Raw genomic sequence first — 17,544 nt, forward strand, 5'->3', positions numbered from 1 at the left:
GAAGGCCATAGCCACGGCCATTGCTGCCAATACAGCTGCCGTGGAGGCGTCTACGTGTGCATTCAGGGAGTGCATGGGGTCACTGACACAGGCCCTTCTTGTGAACATCCCGCAAATGCTGCGGCCACACCATGGCCCAGCCAGGGGACTGACAAAAGACACCTCCACTACGACAACCCCTTCAACCTCGGTGCAATCGAGCCCTGTGCGGTTAACGCGCAGGAGCGCACGGCGCTCGGCCATGACACCCCCAGACCCAAAAATCGCAAAGAAATAACATTATGTTAAATGACAAAATGTGAAGAACTACATTGGTGAAGGGAACACTGTTTGTTGCACACATGGGGACATTTGGGATCTGTGGGGTGGGTGAGGGAGTTTGTTAGGGTATTTACTGGGGTCTGTGGGGTGGATGAGGGAGTTTGTTGGGGTATTTACTGGGGTCTGTGGGGTGGGTGAGGGAGTTTGTTGGGGTATTTACTGGGGTCTGTGGGGTGGGGGAGGGAGTTTGTAGGGGTATTTACTGTGGTCTGTGGGGTGGGTGAGGGAGTTTGTTGGGGTATTCACTGGGGTCTGTGGGGTGGGTGAGGGAGTTTGTTGGGAGGGTCTGGGAGGGGGGAGTGGGCACATTTTTGCTGTTACAAATAATACACAAGTTGTGAGAAGAGAAATCCATGGCTGGACATTGTTATTTTTCGTGTGCATCCATTTAATGTGTTACGGTGTTCAGTGCCCAACTCCCAACATTCCCTTTGTGCATGTTCACATTGGCCCAGTGTCTGACTGACACAAGTCTTTCATAGTCCCTGTGTTTCAGAAGTATACCTGAAGTCGTGCTTGCCGTACAGCATGGCTATCCCGTGCATCACGTACTGGCAGTGGGGCTACTTCACCTCCGTCCCCATCCTCCTCATCCTCACCCAGCCCATGCATGTCAATGTCAGGTGACAATGGTACATTTCTCCGGACGCACATGTCGTGCATCATGACACAGGCCATGCTGATCTTCGCCACCTTCTCAGGCCTATATGGGAGTGCCCCACCAGACCTGCTGAGGCTGCTGAACCGCCCCTTCGACAGGCCAGAGGTCTGCTCAATGACAACACGGGTACGGGTGTGCACACGATTGTACTCCTCCTCATGGCCGTTCTGCGGGTTAGGCACAGGGGTGTGTAGCCACGGCCTCTAGGGATATCCTCATCACCTGCAAGCACATTCAATAGGTGTGTGTCACTCTGAACTCCCGTAATTCAGGGAGCACAGTCATGCCGCCAGCTATTTGGTGTGGCCATGCACATGTCCCTGTAAGAATGAAAAAATGTTATCTAGGTGCAATCTGTACTGGCATGAGGTGTGGTAGTCTGGATGGCGTTCAATAGATGATGCAGGGTGTAATCATGCATGCTGAGGCAGATATGCTGTGGTAGTGCAACAATGTTATGACTCCAATTCATGCTGTTCATTTTATACTATGCATGGTCACACTGCCCACATAGCCACACTTGCCGTCCTGTTCATTCATGCATTGCTTGCCATCACCATGGTGGCCTGGTTGTGCCTCTTACTTGTTCTCATTGATATGCATTATTTGTGATATGTGGCCCAGTGAAGTGTCATGTACCATTTGACTGGTTCAGGTCACAAGTGTTTGGCTCTGCATGCATTCTCCAATCACCGGCTATTCCCACCCAGGTGCAGTATTGCCCCCCTCATGCATCCCCACACATCAGTACCCCAAAGCACTGCCATGGGACGGTTGTGCAACTCACCAAGCAGCCAGGCATGTGGTCCGGCATGTAGCTCCATTTGATGGGGTACCGTGGATTTACCCAGTAACATGGCATCATGTGTTGATCCAGGGAATTGGGCGCAGCAATGGGTGATGATCTTCCTGGAGTCACATTCCATTTGCACATTGATGGAGTGGTATTGTTTGCGATTGCGGTACACGGCCTCTATTGCATGGGGGACTATCATTTCCACATGGGTGCAGTCGATGGCACTGAAACAATTGGGCATGCCTGCCAGTGCATGGGAGCCTACTTTGGTTTTGGCTATCTCCTGGGCAGTCCGTGGTAGGCGTATGTGGGTGCTTGTGTGCTTCAGGAGGGCATCCAGCACTTGGTTCAGCATGCGTGGAAATGGTGGTTGTGGAATGCCATGCAGCTGGCCCACTGTGTGTTGGTAGGTGCCTGTGGCCAGGAAGTGTGGCACAGACAGCACCTTTAGTAGTGGGGGGATGGCAGTGCACATTTGTATGTGGCTGCCAATGTCGTTCTGTATCATGTGCACTATGGTGGTGATGGTGTCGCGGTCCAACCGGTACAGGGTGTGGATCTGCTCAGGGGTAAGGTTGAATGGGCTGGGTCTGGTGCGAGGGATTGCTGGCTGCCTACGAGGCTATGGTGGCTGCGCTGGTGGTAATGGATGGGCCTGTCTAAACCTCCTTCTCCTCCTGTGTCTCCTCTGTGCTGCCTGTTCTTGCTGCTGCTGTTGTTGTTGTTGTTGCAGTTGTTGCTGTAGTTGTATCAGTGTAGGCGGGTGCTCCTGCGCCATGTTGCAAATGCTAGTGGTGGCATTTTGGTGTAGGAAGGGGTGTGGTGTTTAGTTGTGCTCCTTTTGTACTGGCCAACTCTGCATTGCATACACCGGGGGGGGGGGGTTGTGGTGTGTGGGTGTGCTCAGTTCATACTGGCAGAGCCTCCTTTGACTCCACCTGTGGGGATTGTGTGCACCTGTGGCAGCTGCCTTGTATCTTGCTTGCTGTTTGCGGGTGGTCCGCGATGCCTGTTTTGCCGGCATCATGCAGCCCGTTATTACCGGGTTTCGCGATGCCGGTATTTGCATGTTTGCGTGGGTTGTAATTGCCCCCTATTACCGGCATGCCTGTATTTACTGCCTGAAGAGGCGCGTGTACGCGCCTATGCCGCTATTATCGGTACCGTAAATAACGGTGCCGTAAATACCGGGTTTGTGGGTCCGAATGCTACAGAACGTTAAATGATGCCGGTATTTACATACCAGTATCATTTTTCCCTTACCGGCATACCTCGTAATGAGGCCCCGAGTCTGTTGTGAATGGATAGAAAGTGTGGCCGTATGCATGTGTTCTGAGAAAAGGAGATCTGATTAAACAAAGGTTGGACAGCAAAAGCGGATGTCCTGAGTGTATTCCTGACCGTACCCTTCCTCAAAGAACGCCTACCCCGCCGGGAGGCCCAGAAATCGGCCACCAGATCCGGAGCATGCACATTGTCGAACGGTTCCCAGGTACGGTCCTCTGGGCCATACCCCTTCCATTCGACAAGAACAAAGCAAATCCCCCTTGAGACCTTAGTGTCCAAGATCCGGTTAACTTTGTACTCGTCAGAACCTACCACTGGCAGGGGTCTGTCAGGAACGGTAAGTCATGGAGGTGCTTCATAAGGGACACATGAAATACAGAATTAACCTTCCAGGAGTCAGGAAGTGTCAACCGAACAGCCACTGGATTGATAACCTCTGACACCAGGAAAGGTCCCGCAAAACGTGGCAACAAAGACCTAGGCCCTGGTAAACGTAGATTCTTCATGGAAAGCCAAACCTGCATGCCCTTTTTTTACAGTGGGGAGCAAAGCTGGTGAGTATTGGCAAAAACCTTAGTACAGCGCTGAGCCTCCAGTAAGTGTTGCTGAACACCAGCCTGCAAGGCGAGTAGATCGGTAACACATGAGCGGGCAGCGGGATTGCTTACTGCAGACGTGAGAGACAAAGGAAGCGTGCGAGGATGGTGACCATAGAGAGCAAAAAAGCTAGTAGTGTTTGTTGCAGTATGCAATGAATTGTTGTAAGCAAACTCTGCCATGGTCAAAACAGAAAGCCAAGAGTCCCGGTGTTGAATAAGCAAACCCCTTAAATACTGTTCAATGGTAGCATTAAGTCGCCAAGAGTCCTGGTGTTGAATAAGCAAACCCCTTAAATACTTTTCAATGGTAGCATTAAGTTGCTCCATCTGCCCATCTGTTTGGGGATGATAGGCACTTGAGTATCTGTCTTCTATGCCCTGAGATTGGGTTAAAGCTCTCCAAAAACGGGAGGTAAATTGAGCACCATGATCCAAGACTATGATACTTGGCAATCCAAAATACCTGAATACGTCTTTTACAAACAGAGCAGCCAAAACAGGAGCTGTAGGCAGACCCTGACACGGAATGAACAAGGCGTATTTGGTTAGATAATCCACAACAACCCACATGCAGTCAAAACCCTGAGTAGGAGGCAAGTCTACTATAAAATCCATGGAAATCATGGTCCAGGGGATTCGAGGTACTGCCAACAGATGTAATAGCCCCATGGGTTTCATGTGAGCAGTCTTGCCCTGGGCGCAGGCTGCACAAGTGGAAATGCAACCTGTCACATCAGACAGCATGCCCTGCCACCAACACCACCTGTGCAGTAGTTCTAAGGTCTTTCTTGTGCCAGGATGAGCAGCGAATCTGGAATCATGACACCACTGAAGGGCCATGGTGCGTGTATTGTCATCGGGTAGATAAACCCTGCCGTGTATATACGGTAATGTTTGTACAACATCAATACCCACATCAGAGATGGTTGGTGCATTGGTCTCAACCCAAGCCTTTAGCATTAACCTCATGGAAGGTTTCATAGTACAGTCACATACCACCTGATGTGGTAGCAATAATGTTCCTTGGTCGGCACGTGGGGCTGAGTAACCAGGAATATGTGAAAGAGCATCTGCCTTTGAATGCCATGAACCGGGCATGTACGTGATAGTAAAGTTAAACATGGAAAAAAACTCATGCCATCTGGCATGTCTGGCTGTTGTACACTTTACAGATTGCAGGGCGACCAGATTGCGATGGTCCGTATAAACCTGAACCGGCACTGAAGCACCCAGTAAATGATGTCTCCATACAATGAAGGCATCTCTAACTGCTAGGAACTCCTTCTCGGTAATGGTGTAAATCTGTTCATGAGCATTGAGTTTCCGTGAATGGTAAGCCACTGGGTGGAGAGCCTTGGACTCAGGACAGTGCTGTGATAAGATAGCCCCCAGCGCAATCTCCGAGGCGTCAGCTTCTACCACACAAGGAAGCGTTGGATCGGGATGCTGCAACACCGGTGCTGACGTGAAGGCTTCTTTGAGTGCCTCAAAAGCCTGAGTCGTTGAGGAGTTTCATTCAAATGTTCTCTTGGTGCTTGTAAGCGCTGTGAGGGGAGTCTCTGAAAAAGACTTTACAAAGCAACAGTAAACATTCGAAAAACCTAAGACTGACTGTAGTTCTTTCAGGGTTTTTGGTGTTGGCCAATCAAGAACCGTACTGACTTTGGAGGGACTCACACGTATACCACAGTCAGTGATCTCATAACCCAGGAACTCCACTGCCTGAACATGAAAAATACACTTCTCCAACTTGGCATATAATGAATGATCCCTTTATCGCTGTAGAACCTGACTAACATGTTGCACGTGCAGTTCGTAAGATTCAGAATACACAAGTATATCGTCAAGGTAAACTATGGCAAACTGATCCATGATGTCTCTGAATATGTCGTTAATGAAATGTTGGAAGGTTGCTGGTGCATTGCACAGACCAAAGGGCATTACACAATATTCGAACAAGCCGTATCTAGTCTTAAAAGCGGTTTTCCATTCATCACCCTGTCTTATTCTAACCAGATTGTATGCCCCACGAAGATCCTCGAGAAACCTAACTGATCTAGAAGGACGGAGATCAGAGGAATGGGATACTGGATTCAAATGGTTATAGCATTTAAGGCCCGATAATCGATGCATGGCCGGAGATCCCCTTCTTTCTTTAGTACAAAGAATAGTGGGGAGGCTGCTGGAGAACGTGAATGACGGATGAAACCTTACCGTAATGATTTGTCAATATGCTCCCTAAGGATCCTATCCTCCTTTTGAGACAAGGAATATATGTGCCCAGAAGGGATCTTGGCTTCAGCCACCAAGTCTATGGGACAATCATAAGGTCTGTGTGGAGGAAGGACATCAGCCCCTTTGGCATCAAACACATCCTTATACCTTTCGTATTCCTTGAGCATAGGTGTAGACAGGATAGCCCCGACTGAACCTAAAGCATTTCCCAAAGGACGACAAGGGGTTGAAGGTTCTGAATCAGCGGAAAAACATAGTGTTTCACAATAACTGGAAACGAAATCCACCTTGCCAGAATGCCAATCCACCACAGGATTGTGGCGTCTTAGCCAAGGCAGGCCTAGGATCAATCGGTATTGAGGAGCAGCAATTAAAATCGAAACTTATGGTTTCTTGATGCTCGTTAGATGTGATCATGGTTAATTTGGTCGTCTGTTCGGTAACAAGACCAGAAAGCAAGGTAGACACTTCCACTGCATTGACCAGTTTGGGATGCGGTTGGGAGATTACCGGAATACCCAGTTTCCTGACAAAGGTGTTGTCAATATAGTTGCCAGTGGCCCCGGAGTCCAATACTGTGTAAATAAACCACTCCTGCTCAGCAGAACAAAAGCATTGAATAGGAATGGTGAATGGTCTTGAGTTTACGGAGTCAAGAGCAGCAGAGCTCGGCAGTTCGACTCCATCTACTGCCAAGCTCTGGCGTTTCCCTGCCTCTTGGGTTTCTTAGTGCAGTCCTTTAACAGATGTTCCGGGGACCCACAATAAAAGCATAAAGTGTTCCTTTTACGTGATTCTCTCTCCTGAGCAGATAGAGGACCTTCTACTGCGCCTATCTGCATTGGTTCAGGACTCCCTGCAACCGGAGCTGGTGAGGTCATGGCCAAAGGAACCATTGCTCTTTTCTCCCCTTTCCTTTCTGCCTTACGGGCATCTATTTGAAGTTCTGGGAAAGTTGTGGGTACAATAGGGACTGTTGCTAAGATATCCTTGAGGGAATCCGAGAGTCCTTTATAGAATAAGGACGCCTTTTTGTCATCCGGCCACTCTGTTTCGGCCACATGCTGATTGAACTTTGCCAGGTATGTCAATAGGAATGAGTCGCCTTGTTGCAACCTTAAAAGCTCAAGATCCGTAGCCTGGATCTTCTATCTGGTATCAAAGACTTTGCTCATCGATTCTATTAGGGCATCACAGTCAAACAGCAGTGGACTGCCCTGTTCCAACAGTGGATTTGCCCCGGAGGCGGCTGTGCCACCTAAGTGTGACAACAAAAATGCTGCTTTCGTGGTGGAATTGGGAAAGGAAACATGTCTGTATATAAAAAAACAGTTAAACATCTGTTATATCTCAATGTGATTACAATTCATTGTCAAACATCCCCACTAATTGGTTGCCGTACAGAGAGAGTATTAATGGTGATGCTCGCAGAGAGCAACTGAAACACGTGTCGACGTGAGAGCTGTGGGAACAATAGAACACATACTTCTGTGATACCCTAAATTAGTGGGGATGTTTGACAATGAATTGTAATCACATTGAGATATAACAGATGTTTAACTGTTTTTTTTTATATCCAGACCATTTTTTCAAAGAATGAATTGTTGATTGAGAGACTGATGAGGAAAGTATGAATGTGAACGAATGGAAAATAGAATGGGCCATAGTGTGACAGGAAATGTTTAATACGTTTTTAGACTTAGCATATTTGCTTGAATAAAATAAAAAGCCTTGGGAACTGAAACCAAGCTACAAATTATTTGTGTACTCCGTTATCCTTGCCTTTGTCTACTAGTTCGGTTTCTTTGGGATTTCTAACATTCTGAACAAAGCCAGACTAATCCAGCTCACTGTATAGTTCAGGGAGTTGAGACCCAACTCTCTCCGGATCAAAGCCATAGGTGTAGAGGGCGGAAGACTCAAAACTTTTTTCCAGAACCCCCCTTCTAGACGGTGCCATAGATGGTCCGGAAGATTGACCAGAGCTTCTGCCCCATATGTTAGCGTAGGAACCACCTTGGCCGTGTAGAACTTCAATACCAGAGTTAACGAGAAATGTCCAAACTTCCTGTTAACTGCCGATGCTTGACTCGAAAGCAGCTTCATTCTGGATTGCAGGTGAGCCGACTTTGTGGTTTCTATAACAGAGTTACTCAACCACACTCCCAGGTACTTAAAGGACTGGACCTTTTCGATTTTTAACCCGTCAATAAACCATGAGTGACGGTTTAGGCTCTTTGTGCTGAGACGAAATGTCAGGATTTTAGTCTTCCCCCTGTTGATCTCCAAATCATTATTACTAATGTAACGATGCAAGGTGTCAAGTTGTCGTTGGAGGCCAACAGGGGTTTGGTCGATCAGCACGACGTCATCTGCATAGAGCAGGCGTGGTAAGTGAACACCCCCAATCTTCGGTGGAAATGCACGCGTCTCTGCAAAAGCTTCAGGGAGGTCCTCCAAGAAGAAATTGAAAATCCCCGGGACCAGAGCGCAACCCTGCTTCACTCAACAAAAGGTTCTTATTTCATCAGAGAGTAAGCCGGCTTTATTGAGCCTCACGCGCAGAGATGTATTAGTGTGCAGGGCTCTAATACGATGGAGTATGGACGTAGGACACTTCTTCAAAGTTAATTTGGACCATAGTTTGCCACGATTAATCTGGTCAAAGGCATGCACTAGTTCCACGAACGCCATATAGATCTTTGGTCTCGCAGGGCTCAAGCTAACCTTCAGTAGTTGAAGAAGAAGAATAATATTAATAGAAGTGCTGAGGCCCTTAACAAAACCAGTGTGAAGAATATCAATAGATCCTGATTCTCTACACCACCCAGTGAACTGCTCCAACACATCGAGCAAGGAAATAGGCTGAAAACTCTCAGGCTTGCTCCAGTCCCCCTTCTTACGAATGGGGACCACTATTACTTTCGTCCATGAGGAGGGCAGAAGATGGAACCGGGCTATTTCTCAAACAGGCGTGAAATAAAGGCAGCCCAATCCTCTGGGAACTCCTTCAGCATTAGGTGTGACAAACCGTCGAGCCCTGGAGCTCTGGAATTTTTCAACTTCATTATTCTTCAGATGATAGCCACTGGGCAGGTCGAAACACCCCACGGATCCGTGTCATCATTGCTGTTAAATGAAGTGTCCGACCCATCCGGCGCCGTGCATAATTTGCCAAAATGTGAGGACCAGCTGTTTCCCCCATCAGATTAGTTTGATCTGCTTTCAAAGCAAGATCATCCCCCTTGATCACAGACCAAAATCTGTTTGAATCTCTACTCCCCAGAGCTGATAGCATAGCCTCAGCGTCTCGTTGGAAGGCGCATATATCTGGAGTCACGTAACCAGTTCTTATAGAGGAATTTAGTGGCTTTTGCTACTAAAGCATCCTTTAAGAGACCTGATTTTTTTTAATCTCTTCGGGCAGATTTCCTTGCCACTTTCCTTCATGAGACTAGTTCAGGGTCAAATACGTGTTTGAAATTGTGAGCTGGTCCACCCCTCCGTGGGTCACGATGGAATTGCTCCAAAACAGGGGAATAGTTTACTGTTGGTCCTGAGTAAGAAAATTCAGCTAAGAGTAAGTTAATCTCTGGCGAAGCGAGTTTCAAGCGAAGACCTTTGTTACAAGTAACGAGGGCAGGTGAAAAGTACTCACGAACCGGACAATCAGTGTCAGACCACTCCAATTGAAGTGAATGGTGGTTGCTGTGTGTGATTTTGATGATTTGAAAGCACTCAATTAAAGGGCGCAAACCTTTTAGAGACGTATATGTCGTCTATAGTAGAGGTCATCCCTAGGTTCTCCCACGCCTGTTGCGGTGGCCTGTCCCCTGAACAGTTGCCGTTCAAGATGTGCATGTCATGAGCGTCTATCCGATTGCACCAAAGTTGACGTCTAGTAGAGCGAGGATCATCTGAGTTCCAATTCAAATCTTGCGCCACTATCGCTAAGTATGGGATATTATGGTCCCCACATAGAATCACGTAAACTGGCCCCTGTTGCCGTACATTATCGTCCCGAATTTCAGCAATTTGGTCTATGAACTCTTCAACACCCATCCAAACGGGATTCCAGTAGACATTAATCAGTCTGATGGATGTACGACTTTTGACATCTCTCTGGGGGCCATATTTGTCCCAACCAATAATAGAAACTTGCGTAAGCAAGTTCTCATTTGCTGATTTTAATAGGTGGAAAGGGCTTCCTGCTCTCACTGCCGTCAGAAGACCGGCATAGGGACGGCCCATGATCTCTTTTTTTAGCAGGGTTGATGGAGACTTCAAATCCACCCATGCCCGGGGTCTCCCTCAGCCAGGTCTCCTGTAAGCAGATCAACTCGAAGTCGCCCAAATTTATGTCTGAGGGGACAGTGAGGTGGGAGTATCCCTGGGTGTTCCATGAGATCAATTTTACCTTTTCTTTTCACGGTGGGAGTAGCAGTGAAAATTGCTCTGGGCAGCCCATGGCTGTCATCCTTGAGTGGCTACAAAGGCCTATTAGCCACTATGCCCCCCGAGAGCCACGACCAATCCCTGTTAAGCAAGGATGGTGTTCTTGCAGTTGTAGACACAGGATTGCATATGACCAGGCGGGTGGATGAAGCAGCTTCCACTAACACAGATATTTTTTCCGGTGGCCCAGCTGGGACTCTACCCACTCCCACCGGGTCTTTATACGTTATTTTACTCTTCAAAGTTCCTTGCAACAATCCTGATCCAGCTGACAGAGCCGGAGCACAAGTGGATTAGAGTCTGGGTTGTAAACAATAGGCCAGTTCGCACTTAGACTCTTTGTGCGGGGTTCCCACCGACCCTCTGCCTCTATTCCAGGTAGGTTGATGCTTAGGCAGAATTATCTTAGATGCATCTGTCTCTCTACTAGGGTGATCGCGATCCACCGGCAAATAGAAGTTTGCACCGGCATCTGATTTACCAGGGTGCAACTAGCCACTTGTCCTGTTTTTAAGGCCGTAACATCGAAACCCAGAATCAGTAAGCTTTTCGGCTGCCTCCATCAGCATGTTTTTTTACAACAGGAGAAGTGAGATGAAGAAAAACAGTATCTTCACAGAATTCAATCAGCGACAAATCAGAAGAGCGCAGGGATCTCAAATTCAGAATTGAGTGTAGAAGGTCCATAACTGATCTTCGATTCAGTATTTAAATTTACTTTCTTTCTGTAGGTGCAGGTCCCAGACATGTGCTGCTTTATTGATTTTGTTTGGCAGACCGGTTTTACTCTCCTGCCTGGTACTGCCACAAAGAAGATGCTTTGTCTCTCCTTGGTTTGCGCCCTTCGGGGTCCTCAGCCCTTTTCTGATAGTCAGTGGCTTTGAGAATGCATCAACACAAGGAATATTTCCTCGGATGCCAAAGTTATAGTCTCACAAGTTGGGGTCCTCATCACATATCTGGTGATCAGTGGTTTCAGTGTTGTCACTGACACAAGGAAGAATTCCTCTGATGCAAGAGTTAAACTCCCTTACGTTTGGGTCCTTGACCCTTCCCTGGTGGTCAGTGGTTTTCCTTCTCCCACTGGGCTGAGGAGGCGCACCTCAGATGCCAGACCCTCTTGCTGCCCGCCCAGCGTCCCTACTTGGCCTTCCGAGATTCCTTATACCTGTTGTCGGGGTCGGACAGCACTCCGGTTCTTCTTGGGACTGGGTGGTTCGGTGGCAGCTCCGACGCTTACTCTTCCTCGGTTCTCCGGCTTCATCGCCTTGTGCCCTTCTTGCTGCTACTGGACCATGTGGTCCTGTTGAGCATGGTCGCTTCCCTGCTCCACTCAAAAGGCGCCTCCTGCTCTGCCGGGGTTCTTCCTGGACTGCGATTTGAACTTCCTAGGTTCGTCACAGGCTGAAGACATATCGTCTGTCTTCAGGTTTCTATCTATGGCGGTCGCTTCTCCGTGGCGTAACGTCAAACGTCAACACCTGCTACTGAAGCTGTCGGGTTACTCTTCATTCCTCCTTTGGGCCACCTCGTCTCAGTACTGGTAGGCAGTGCATAGCTAGTATTGCTATAATAGGTGGAAGTGTTAAGAGGAGAGGTGTGAGAAGGAGGTGAGAGGTTAGGGCGAGTTTGGCTGTGACCATACCGCATATCTGTGAGATGGGCGTCCTTGTCCCCAGAGGGGGAGTATCTCCCTGTGAGATCCTCCTGCTGTGCACCACCCCCAGGGGGACTATCAGGTAGTGGGCTCACCACCCTGGCCTCACGGCAAGAGGCTCCCCCTCGGGCAGAAGGGACTACATTCAAGGATTCGTCACATACCCTTCCCATAAGCCCTTTGGCTTCCCCATCTAAATTTACTTTCGGGTTCACCCTCCAAAGATCTTCATGGGGAACTTCTACATAACCTCCCTCCAAACGTCAATTCGGGAGTCTGCTCTGACCCTTCCTCCCTCCTTAATGTTTAGGGGAGAGTATTTTGAAGGTATTAATTTATTACTCTCTTGAGACTTCATTGCTTTCTCTTTTTGGCCAATGTGGGATACCCATTCATTAAACTGCGGGACCCTGCTTTCTAGAATCAGTTGGGCTGGTAAGTTAGGACTCACCACTGCTGTGATCCACCTCTTTTCCCAAGATGGTTATAGGGACCTTAACAAAAGGGTGTACTTTGTGTTTCTTTCGATCCCCAGGGAATCGGTTCTGGTCTCACTGCACACCCTTTACTCCCAATGTCTAATTGGGCCCATACTCTTTTCCCTTGTATGGTAGCAGGAATTCCCTATACAGTTTTGTTCCCCACATAGAGGACATTTTTCTTTCCCTTTCCCCTTTTTATTTGTGCTTCCTTTGGGCAAAAAGTGGTCTAGATTTTGTCTCTCAACAGCTGTATCAATGTTGAGGTCTGGGCAAAAAGGATGTTGGCATTCCATACCTCTGGGTTTTCTTTTGGGGCCATTCCTACCTCTTTTTTTTTGTAGGTGAAGAGGATGAAACTTTCTGATTTAAGGGACGGTGTCTCGTGAGATGGCCTACTCTTCCACACGAGTGGCATTGGGTGGTGTTAACTGGCAGTCACAGTGAGGATGGTAACGCTTGTTCAGGCTGATAGTTCTCCTCAGAACTTGAAGATTCCCTAACTTGGAGAACCTCCCTCAATAATCGGAGGTGTTCGGCTTTAATCTCAGATAGGCTGGTATCTGTTGTCTGGTTCTAGGTTGAGTTTTTAATTTTGATACAGTTGGAGTGTTTTCCCTTCCTCTGTTTGAACCAGTTTTTTTTTTCCTTAATGGGGAGAGGAGAGAAGGACTCCAAACACGGGGGCAGCCTTCGGTGATCTGGTCTCGTTCAGTGGCTGAATGCCTAAGGGGGTCTTATTGGTTGGTGATGAGTTCTACATGGGGTGTTAAAGAAATATGTTCCCTTATTTGAAGAGTCTCCTGCTCTCATTATTTCAGATATATCAACTTCCTCTGGGCCGTATAGTACATTCCGATTTGTACACAGGTTTTCGCCCACTCCTTGATTTCTCAGAGTATGACTCTGATGGACTGAGATCACTGTGGCCATGTTGGAAGCTTCAGGGTTCTCTTTCTTTGGGATATTTTCCCAGTGTTTTGGGGCACTAAGAAACCCTTTGGAAAAATCTCTTGGTATCACCTCCCCACTATGTTGTTCGTCTGGGTTATCAGAGTCTTTACTGCTTGTGGTTTGTCTGAAAATATCTCCCATAAGGACTTATATGTTATATGCCTGTAACGGTTTATTGAGAAGCCACCCTCAACAGAGGGATTTCCTTCCTTCCCCACTTAAGGTGTGACACAACAAACTGTTTAACTGATTCTTTTCTTTAGCCCTATATCTGCCACATATCATGCCCCTTGGATCCCTCTCCCCGAAGCTAATAATGAGCCAGGAACCAGGCCGGTATATGGGAAATATATTGGGTATTTATTTAAATAACAGTAATAGAAATTAGCACGAAAATGCCAAACACCACTTTATTTGTGGCACTACACAATCCGCTTCTCTCCACATAAGTAAACAAGTGGTTTGAAAAGAACACAATCACAATTCTTCACTTTCTGCAAATTTCACTTCACAAAATAATTACACTAAAAAAAAGCAATTATCATGTAGTGTTGTGCGATTTTGATTTTCCTGCGGGTTTAAAAAGGATTTCAAGATTGGCACAAATGCCTATGTCCATTATGATTTTGCCCACACTTTTGGTTTAAAATAAGCACACGGCGATTTAGCGGTTTGAAGAACATGGCATTTTGACACCTTTAGCAGGGAACTTTATTGCAGTTGGTAATTAGATGGGAGATGTGACATCCAGACTGGGAGTGGGCCCTTTCCTTGTGAAGATTCTCACAGCCAGCAAAAGGGTTTGTCTTGGGCTGACATTTTTTATGAACACAAAGTGGCTTTTCAAATGTCACTAGAGTTTTGTATGTGGAACCTAATGTACATTGCTTTTTGTCAACCCGCACATCATATCTTTTCCCTGACATTTTTCTGTTAGCAGTGATACATTTTCACATTTAAACTGCTTTTATTTGCACACACCTGTGCAAGCCGTTTTTTGGTGTCACTGTTTAAAAATCCTGTTTTCCATGTGAAAGGGATCTTTGATTTTTCCTTTTTTGTAAATTAAAATGCTGCTTTTCCTTTGGTACTGGCAGGTAGGCCCCTTTTCCACATGGCTCTTCAATTTCACTTAAAAAAAAAAGCAAAGGCCAAGCCGTTTAAAATCCTGCTGTTCGTGTGAAAGGGACTTCTATTTGGGGCCTTTGAATACACCCCACATACCCTACCAACTCTCCTCTTTGGATGCAAATGGGATCCAATGAAAAGTTCAAGAGGATGAACTCCATTTCTTGTTCAGTGTATATGAGAGGTAAGATTTTTATTTTCTTCCTCCATTCTGGGACTTCTGGGGGTATTATATAAGCCCCTATGTTGGTTGGAATCTCTACTCTTGGTGTTGCAATTCACTTCCAGGGAAATTACTCGCTTTCCCAGGCCTTTTTCCACAATCAATATGATTCGGATCCTAAGGGAATGGATCTTCATTGGGATTCTCTTTCCAAGATAACACAACTTTAGTGCGGGTCCCGGACTCGCAAAACACCTGGTATACTCTCCTGCCAGGTGCCCTGCTACAGTTTCTTTACAAAATTTGGTGTGGGTCCCAGACTCGCAAAGCACCTGGTATACTCCTCTGCTAACTTCTCTATCTCTTATGCAGTTTCTTTATACAATTTCAGTGCAGGTCTCAAACGTTCGACTAATCCATTAGTATGGGAATGGTAGACAGAGGTCTTTAAGTTGGGAATATGTAGGATCTCTTTTGCCACTGCCATTAACCGAATTATGAAGGTAGTCCCTTGATCCGCACACACTTTTTTTTTAAAAAACTGGTTCTCATTTAAAAAATGTATTAATTCAAAATATCTTGGTATTTACAAACCGACATGGAATTTTTGAAAACTTTGGAGATCTGTTTCTGAATTGCTGTCAGATTTCCATAGGTATTTTTGAATTTGGACCTAACATGATTTACTTGTCTTTTTCCGCTTTTGTTTTATGTTTTCTTTGTGTCTTTTTGCATTTGTTCATATTGATCCATTTAAAAAAAAAATGTGAATTCAAATGACATGTGAATTTGACTTTTAATGATATGTCAACTTGTTTGTTTTGTATTTCCAATTTTTAACCAAAAATAAATGTTTCTTTGTACAACCTGGTTTCAAATCATTTTCTGATGTAATTGGCCCTGAAGAGGACCTTTTTTGTTCGAAACATGTGTTTGCTGAATGTCCTGTAACTTGTTGCAATACATGTAAGAGATTGTGTGACAATCCAACATTTGTTAGGACATTTATTCTTTATATATCACGTTCATATTGCTCTTGGAAGAAGTATCACGCATACAGTGAGTCCCCGACTGCTGGGGCTTATGTTTTTTGGGAAAATAGTTTGCCAGCATTTTCATGGACAGGAGACCCTTTGTCAAATAATCATACTGTGAGAATTCGGAATTTAGAATCTTCATCTAACATATGCCATGTGGTAAATAACAGATTATTCTCTGTATATTAGGGGCAAGTAGTACAATTAATAATGTGATTTTTTTTAAATTTATTTTATGAACAGGTCCACTTATTGTCAGCACTATCTTTTCATTAAGAACCAAAGAAAAGCAAGACCTGAGTCCCACAGACACGCTGGAGGCGGCGAGAATTCATGGTAGGCTTTGCGCATTAGCTGTGATACGCAGTAGCACACATACATGTCTTGTTAACACATGATAATGCAGACATCCCACCACATCTACCCACCGGGATCTCAAGGAGAGAAAGTGGGAGGTTTGTTGATTATAAGAGTTAGCAGCAATCCAACAGAACCCTAACTACACGAGGACAGCCAGCACCCTGACAGCACGCAGACAAAAAATAAAAGTTCCCAGATTGTAAAGGGAATGAGGTCCAGGGAAATCCAGAATCAGAGTTCAATCCCAAAGGGCATGTGATGAGAAGAGGCAGAAAAACAGTTCCAAAGACATTCTAAACACAAATTCTGCAGAAAAACGAATAACGGGTCCAAGTTCTGTTACATTTGCTTAATCCAAACGCCAAACTGATGCTTTAAACACGTAGTCCAGAACAAAAGGTTCTTTTCAGCAGCAGTGCGCCCACTGTAGAGGGGTGGGGAGTAAAAAAGCAAAAACAAAGATGTGGTCTGAGCCCTTGGATGCAGGTGATCCAGAGGGACAGCAGCCCCTCACCCCCCACACACAAGCGAGGACAGGCATGGGCGAGGCACTCAATCCACACAGAAGAGTGAATGTATGATGTAGGCGCATGCCTCAACACAGCCCGGAACATGTTTGAGGACCAGCGGAAGAGACCCCAACACCTTCTGATATGACTCATGCAGCGTGCGTGCTTGCGCGCTTGACGGCCCGGGCTGCTGGCACGTATAGTTTGTGGTGATGTTCCCGGTGGGGTCAGATGGCCTCGGTACAGCCGCCATCCCGTGCACCCTCTCAATGGAGAATGACCACCGTAGGGAGTAATGTGCCACATTGGCCCGTGGTCTTGAATGCTGACCAGTCTGACCACCAGTTGTTCTTACAGCCATGGGAAGTTGGGTAAAGGCCCAAATGCTTGGTATTCATGCCCTGCGAGTGGAAATCATAGATATTTACTTTATATGACAGGTGGCACGATGACCAATCCTGAAGAGTCATTCAGCATAAAGAGAGAGGAAGACCTCCACTTAATCCACCCTCCGGAGACAGAAGGGAGAGAGAGAAAGGAAGACGGTCGCTGCTCAGGAGAATGCAAAGGTACAGTGTCTATACTACTGACATTCAACAGATATAACAAGTACCCTTCCCCTCCCCCCCTCCTCTGCTCCAGTCCCCAAAGGGGATCACATACAAACCTCAGAATTATACCAGCAAAGGGTTCATCATTTTAACTTACTCCGTTGTGTTATTTAATGTCAATAGAAAATTGAAAAACAAAACACGGCTGCAGCCTTTGTAAAAAAGCCAAGGGTCTTTTTCCCCCTTTTCCCATGCTGAGTGGAAGGTTCGGGGAAGAATTGTTAGGGAGAATTCTCTGTTTAGGCTGAATTTCCTACCCTAGTGAGTCCCCCAGCAGCTTTGCTGGATTTAG

General features: G+C 46.5%; 1 long non-coding RNA gene across 1 annotated transcript in view; it reads left to right on the forward strand.

Moving 5' to 3' along the window:
• LOC138489506 (uncharacterized) overlaps positions 1-17,212 on the forward strand; it is a 74,091-nt gene extending 56,879 nt beyond the window's left edge. Inside the window, exons 2-3 of the long non-coding RNA XR_011274806.1 lie at positions 16,016-16,108; positions 17,082-17,212. This is a non-coding gene — a long non-coding RNA (uncharacterized lncRNA). The remainder of the gene's footprint in view (positions 1-16,015; positions 16,109-17,081) is intronic.
• The last annotated feature ends 332 nt before the right edge of the window (positions 17,213-17,544 follow it).

The sequence above is a fragment of the Ambystoma mexicanum genome, chromosome 9, assembly GCF_040938575.1.
Source record: "Ambystoma mexicanum isolate Mex_15411 chromosome 9, UKY_AmexF1_1, whole genome shotgun sequence".
Taxonomy (NCBI): domain Eukaryota; kingdom Metazoa; phylum Chordata; class Amphibia; order Caudata; family Ambystomatidae; genus Ambystoma; species Ambystoma mexicanum.